At 37.9% G+C, this 7470-nt stretch overlaps 1 pseudogene; it reads left to right on the plus strand.

Annotated features, from left to right (window-relative positions):
• The first annotated feature begins 2638 nt into the window (after nucleotides 1-2638).
• Nucleotides 2639-4914, plus strand: LOC116743111 (annotated as a pseudogene).
• Nucleotides 4915-7470: the final 2556 nt, after the last annotated feature.

Here is a 7470-nt window from a genome sequence, read left to right on the forward strand (position 1 = left end):
AAAATCTGAGTCGCCTGGACTCAAAAGAGTTAATAGTAGAGGAAGGTAGAGATAGTAGCTGTAAATAGTGATCCACTCTCTCCAGGCCTTTGTAAAGCTGAGTAAAGAAACAATAATATCTGGAAGGGATTTTTTTTTTCTTCCAACTTCTTGTTCTACATATGCACATACAGAAAAGTTTACAGTATGACAACTCCCCTTATATCCACCCCAGAGATTCAAATTTTAACACTATCATATTAGTTTTCCTGTATATATATATACACATACACACACACACACACACACACATTTCTGTTATTGAAGATAACTTCACCTCTACATATACTTCAGATATACCTCATTTTAAAAAGGACTTTCTCCTTCATAACCGTGATAAACATTAACACACCCAGGAAAATAAAAAATATATTCCCAAATATATTCTATAGCCAGGCATACTCAAATTCTCCCAATGTGTTTTACAGCAGTTTTGTTTTTCTTTTTTTCAAACCAGGATTTAATCCAAGGCCATGCATTGCATTTGGTTATCAGGTTTCTTTGGTCTCTCTCAATGACTTTTTAAAAAGACCTGTTTTATAAAATGGATTGGATTGATTCTTTGTTATGACATTTAACTTGTTCTTCTATCCTGGAAGGGAAGTTTTTGAGGGTAGTAAATACATTTATTATTCCTGGCACAATATCCTAAAATTAACATTTCCCAATTTTCTGATCTCTCTCTGCAATGCCCTTCAGTTTCAGAAAATTCTCAATTTACCCCAAGATTTTAAAAAATATTTAACTGCCACCTATTAGTTCTGAAGACTCAACTGAGCAACTTTCAGGGCTTATACACTCTATATTCAGAAAAAATATACTACCATCTTTCATTTACTATAAGAATTCAAGGGAGATCTCATCTTAAAGCTAATCAGTACCCAAACCATACAACATTTTATTGATTAACCACAACAAATTACATTTAGAAAGTAAAATGAATTATCTGGAATTTCTTTCCTGATTAGCAAAATAGTGCCTCCTAATACTTGAGGGTGAAAGCTGCTGTTAAATATGCCTACATGACTGGAAATTATAACAGCCAGATGAGTTCACTGGGCTGATGCTGGTATGTTCTGTATGCCCTTCTGTCTATGTAGTAAACAGCTTAAATACAGATGAAAAATTTGATTATACTCATATTTGGGCTTCTATAACTGGTCATTCATGTACAAATTCTTTAAACAACTTAATGAACATTCTTTAAGCAACTTAAAATGCAAATCGACCCAACAATTTTTACAGCTATAATTCCAAGGAACATTTAGGTGTTGTCAATTTATCTTAAAACATTTCTGCCATAATCTTCAAATTACTGTCTTTTCCACAGTGTTGGAAAACATTAAAAATAGAATGTTTTATACAAATGAATTTTATACTCTAATTCAATGAACATTTCAAGTTCCCTCTAACTTGCATTGCTATTTTTTTAATCTTACAAAACCTGAAATTATTTAGCATTTATATGAGATCTAAATTATGATGAAATAAGTGAGTTCATCTCATATGATGAAATAAATGAGTAAAATAAAATGGTTAATGATTTTTAGTGCCTTGGCACTGGAATCTGAATCAAACCACTGGCGCTTACTTAGAGAGATGGAGACTCCTTTGGGCCTATGGACCATCTCAGGGCGGTAAATGCCCTTCACCAGCCGTCTAGTCCACCTCAACCTGATTACAAACCCTCCCTTGAATAAATCAGAAGCTGATCAGACTTTAAGAAACAACTTCCCTAAGACCAGAATTATTAATTCATATAAAAATCAAAACTGTAGCTATTATTACCTTATAATAAGTCAGCCTGTAGATCACTTGAACTTTCACAGACTATCTGGAAGACCATAATCATACTATGTAAACTTTAGATTTAGACGCAGAGCTAGATGGGAGGGAGGGACCAACCAGCAGCAGAAAATCATCCTCTCAATTTATTCTCCAGCTAGGAAATTATACAGTAATATATACAAAAATACAGTTATTTCACAAACTACCTTAATACTTTAATAATTTTAATGGGATAGTCAACATTACTGAATTACTTGCTCTCATATGAAGCAACGTGAGGTAACAAAATCAAACTAACGTTATATATTTGTGGTAGCCGCCTACAAGATGGGCTCCAGTGGGCCCTGCCTCCTGGTACTTACAGCCTGTGTACATCCCTCCCACATTATATCAAGGTGGATCTGTACAACAGAGTGATGGTGTGTCACTTCTAAGGCTATATTATAAAAGACATTGAGGTTTCTGCTGCTCTCTCAGACACTTGCTCTGGGTGAAAGCCAGCTGTCATGTTGTGAGGACCTGAATTGGAACCACTCAGCTAAACCACTCCCAGTTTCCTGACCATCAAAAACTATGTGAAATAATAAATGTTTGTCTTTTAAGCTGTTTTGGGGAAATTTCTTACAAAGCAAAGGATAATATATACTAATTTGACTGGTTGAAGTTATAACTCTATAACTTCTCATATAGGTATTAAAAATCACAGCATGCTGATGCAATGTAAGGTAGTAAAAAAATCCACTAACAAATACCTACTGAGTACCACTGAGGGCAAAAAAGCTCTCTCATACTCCACATGAAACTTCCTCAGGGTAATAGTCACGGCTGACCTCTAACTTCTCATTAACTCCTCCCTGGGTAGAAGGGAGTAACTGGTCTGATGACAAATTTGAGAGGAGGAATTCTGAGGCTCAGCTACTTCTCTCCTTTCCATTTCACATTTGTCTGACTAAAGAGAGCCATTTGTTCTGGTCTGCTGTCACACAGTAAACGTAGTGGGACAAGCTTTACTCTTGAAGACACTGAAACCTGAGATTTAAGTCTGAGTGATTCTGGAGCGCAACACTAGGAAGCTCACTGTTGCTGCAAACCTCAGCCGCATTTTGCAAACAACTTTTTCGGTAATTAAACTTACATTTGGGCGTACTCTGGGGGGGTTCACGCCAAGGAGTACTTCCCACAACTTCTGCTGCCCGTGTCCTTGTCCCCACGGTGAGCCACTGCCACCCCCCCCCCGCTGCAGGAGACCCTCCAACACTAGCAGGTTTCAGCATCAGAGGAGCCCAGGAGGGGGACCCTCCCGATCCCCAGCTAATGAGACTGGACAATATGCTTTTGGCAGAAGGGGTTTCAGGTCCTGAGAAAGGCACGTAATGAATTCACTACACACGTGATGAACCTTCTCCGAGAGCAGAGTAGAACACGTCCCATTTCCCCAAAAGAGATGGAAAGAATGGTAGGCATCATCCATTGAAAATTTAGTTCCATTCAGATGCAGCTCAAACAAAGCACTTGTGAAGCAGTTATGATTTTAAGATCAAGGTTTCTTGATGCCAGACGAAAAAGTCGTAACTTCAGTAAACAGACCACAGAAATCTTGAATGAATACTTTTACTCACACCTCAGCAACCCCTACCGCAGTGAAGAAGCCGAAGAGGAGCTGATCAAGAAATGCAGCATCACAGTGTCACAGGTATCCAACTGGTTTGGCAACAAACGAATCAGGTACAAGAATATCGGCAAGTTTCAGGAAGAAGCCCATCTCCACGCTGCAAAGACAGCTGTGACAGCTGCACATGCAGTGGCCGCAGCCGTGCAGAACCACCAGACCAACTCGCCCACCACGCCAAATTCTGGTGGGTACCCTCCGTCATGTGACCAATCAGATGGGGGGATACACTGATGGCCTTGGAGGAAATTCACTGTACAGTCCACATACTTTAAACGCTAATGGAGGCTGGCAGGACGCAACAACTCCATCTTCTGTGACTTCTCCTACAGAAGGCCCAGGAAGTGTGCACTCTGATACCGCTAACTAATCTCTGGCAACACCTTTCCCTGAGCTGACATGCCTTGATAAGTGCATTCAGAGTAACAGGAGGAAAAGGAAAGCGTTTTTGTAGCCTACCATCTACAGCTTTACTGTAAAACCTTGTCTTAATTAGAGAACTTGGTAAATCTGTTTTTTAAGGAATCATAATCATTTGAATTTATACTTAAAAACACACAATGTTAAAAAAGCACTTTAACCAATTAGGCCAAGGTTTAACACTGTTGACAGTCCTATAGCTATTTTATTATAATTTATTACCAATAGTTTACATTAATGGTTTCTCACTTGCCAATTACTTGGCCTTAAGGGTAAAAAGTACAATATATGCTAAACCTCAGTCGCTAAAGCAGATACAAAGACTCACCTCACCTAAATTGAACTTCTTGCATATATCCACTGCAGACTTTGATTGTCCTTCTTTCATATCACTAATGGAGTTGGAATAAAGGAGCTGTTTGGCTACCTGCTAATGATGGTTGTGTTTAAGAATCTTCTCGTCACACTTGGGTTTCGATCTCTTATGTTATAATTAGATCAGAGACTGGTAGCATCTTTTCTCTCTCTGAAAGCACCAGTGCCCAGAGTCTGCTCGGAAATTAAATTATGGATCCAGACTGTTTTGAGAGCTGAAGATACTTGCTGCTGATAGAGGTGACCACGAGATCCGTCTGGGGTTTTATGGTGTGCACTGGGTGCTGCACAGACTTGTCAAGGTTTGCTACGTCCTCTGGGCATGCGCAAAGGCCCTGCTCTCTGGAGTGTTGTATATAGTGTAGCAAAAGAGTATTTATACATCTCACCAATCAAAACACAGCTTTATTACCTCATGCGAACTCATACAAACCAAAAGAATTTCAACATGTTCTGTAGCTTAGAGTGCTTACTTACTACCTCTGAACAATACTCACGCTGTAGTTTGTCTCTTTCTTATCTTTTTGCATCTTGCAATTAACTCTTTGTTTCCCTTAATAAAATGTAATGTACATTGTAATCTTTTAAAAGAAAAATCAGGGTTGCATTTGCAACTTTAAAAAAACTGCGAGTGGTCTTCCCTGGTGGCGCAGTGGTTGAGAGTCTGCCTGCCGATGCAGGGGATACGAGTTCATGCCCCGGTCCGGGAAGATCCCCCATGCCACAGAGCGGCTGGGCCCGTGAGCCATGGCCGCTGAGCCACAGCGGAGAGGGCCACAACAGTGAGAGGCCCGCGTACCGCAAAAACAAAAAACAAAACAAAACAAAAAAACATGCGAGTGGAAACATTGGGTCTTAAATTAACACAGGATCAGTAAAACTGTTGTAAGTAAATACATAAAATAAACCTACATTTGAATCTTCATCTATCTGACTTCTGTGTCCTATTTCTAAACTGGATCCAAACTTCAGTAGGGAAAAGAAAAAAAATGGGGGGGCAACTTATCAACCTTTAAACTAAGTACAAAGTACTATTATGGGTATTTTGTGCCCTTGTGGAGTTTACGGCCTATTTGGGTATAAACTAGAACACCTGAAGGGTTACATAATAATATAAGAATTATCTAACAAATATAAACTATAAGAAGCACATAATTACTACCAAATATGTGAGAAATTATGATCACCTTTGAGAATCAGAAAATCTGAAGGAGAAAGGTAAAACACAGATGCCCTAATCTCCCCCCATGCCAAACCCATGAAATCAGGAATGGGACCCAAGCAATTGTATTTTTAATAAGTTCTCAATACAATGCTGACCCATACTAATCTATCAATAAGAACCCAAGATATACAAAGCAAGTGCAATAACTCTGGAAAAAAGGAGCATGCTATTACCTAGCAAAGGGAAGATTATAGCAAACAAAACTTGAAGCAAACTTTAAATGATATGCAGGATTTAGACGAGGTGGAAGAGTATGAGGGGAAAACAACACTTGCTGAGGGCTTATTAACAGCAGACACTTTTCTACATATCACCTCATTTAAGACAATTTCATTTCATATATGGAAAAACTGAGGCTCAGACAGATTAAATAATTTGCCTGAGGTCACAAAACTAGTTAAATGACAGAATGGGATTAGTAGATATTTTCATTTTAAAGATGAAATTGAGCCTCAGGGAGATAAAATATTTTGTCAGAAGTAACAAAACTGAAAAGTGGCAGAACTGTGATTTATAAGTGGCCAAGCTGAAATCAGGTCTGTGAATCTAAAGGCTATGCTTCCTTTTTTTTAATAAGGGGGGAAGGAGAAGATCTATATTGCTTAGGAAAACACACAAAAGAAGGAAAGCAAAAGCAAACTTAACAAAAGAAATATTAGACCATTACAAAACAGATACATCTTAACTTGTGATGCAGCCAGAGACCATACATTAAAGGCCACCAATGGCTTAAAAAGCAGTCAAAAAATAATTGTTTAATCGTTATGGTTTTGTGTCAATTATTTAGTTTACTAAATAATTACTGCCATCAGCAGTCAGTCAGGATCCAACTGTTACATTGAAGGGATGATGGAGCAACTAGTTGGAAAGCACCAAGCTAGTCAAAACAGTCAAATTAATTTTATGATTGGCCTCAATTTTAGAATTGTAATGTTAAGGCCAGAGTAATTTTATTTATAACTGAAATTTTTTAAGATTGCTTTATGACAACGTTTTATAAGATTCTGTGGTCAATATTACGATTTTAAGAACTTTTAAAAAAGTGAAACTAAACATTTATTGTCTCTATTCTCCACGTATAGGGACTTCAGTTCTACTTTTCTATCTACAAGACCAAAATCAAAATTCAACTCTGTGAGGCCCTTCCTGTAATTAAAATTCATCATTTTTTCTTCATTGCTGCTATACAACATTGCTTGTACAACTCTATTTAGCATTTATTTCATTTTGCCTTGTATGAAAGCTATTGGTTTTAAAATGTTTCTGCTTCTCTTTAGAGATAAGGACTATGCATTATTCACCTTGGTATTCACCCAGCATTTAGCACAGTGCCTTGCACATTTAAAAAAAGCTTGTTGATGAGTAAGCTAACATTTTTCTCATTAAGAAGATGAGCACATAAATTACATATACATTTCCTAAATCAACCCTGAATGAACAAATACAAGAACAAGGGGAAATATACTTTTGAAAACATTCCACTTTAAGAGTGGGTTTGGTCAGCCATGTGAATTGGGAATTGTGGACCACCAAGATCATTCATGCATCAACAAATATGTACTATGTACCAGGCAATGTATCTATAACAGTGATCAAAACAGATTAGCTCTTGCCCTCACAAAATTCACACCTAGTACAAAGAGAGACAATAGCAAGCATATATACACACACACACACACACACACACACATATATGCATGCTATGAAGAAAACAAACAGCAAGTGATAATAAGGAATTAGAGTAGGGGTGGAGGGTAAAAGTCTGCTCAGATAGGTGGACAGCTTAACAAGTGAAATTTAAGCTGAAACTTGAAGGGTAAGAGTCAGTTGTGCAAAGAGGAGAATAGTCAGCAGTTAAGGGACTAAAGGTGTGTGTGGGTCATGTGCCGCAATGCCAGTTTCAGGGGGATAGTTATTATAGCACATTCCCCAATCTTCTATTTTTTCAATTCTT

Source organism: Phocoena sinus, chromosome 18 (assembly GCF_008692025.1).
Source record: "Phocoena sinus isolate mPhoSin1 chromosome 18, mPhoSin1.pri, whole genome shotgun sequence".
Classification (NCBI taxonomy): domain Eukaryota; kingdom Metazoa; phylum Chordata; class Mammalia; order Artiodactyla; family Phocoenidae; genus Phocoena; species Phocoena sinus.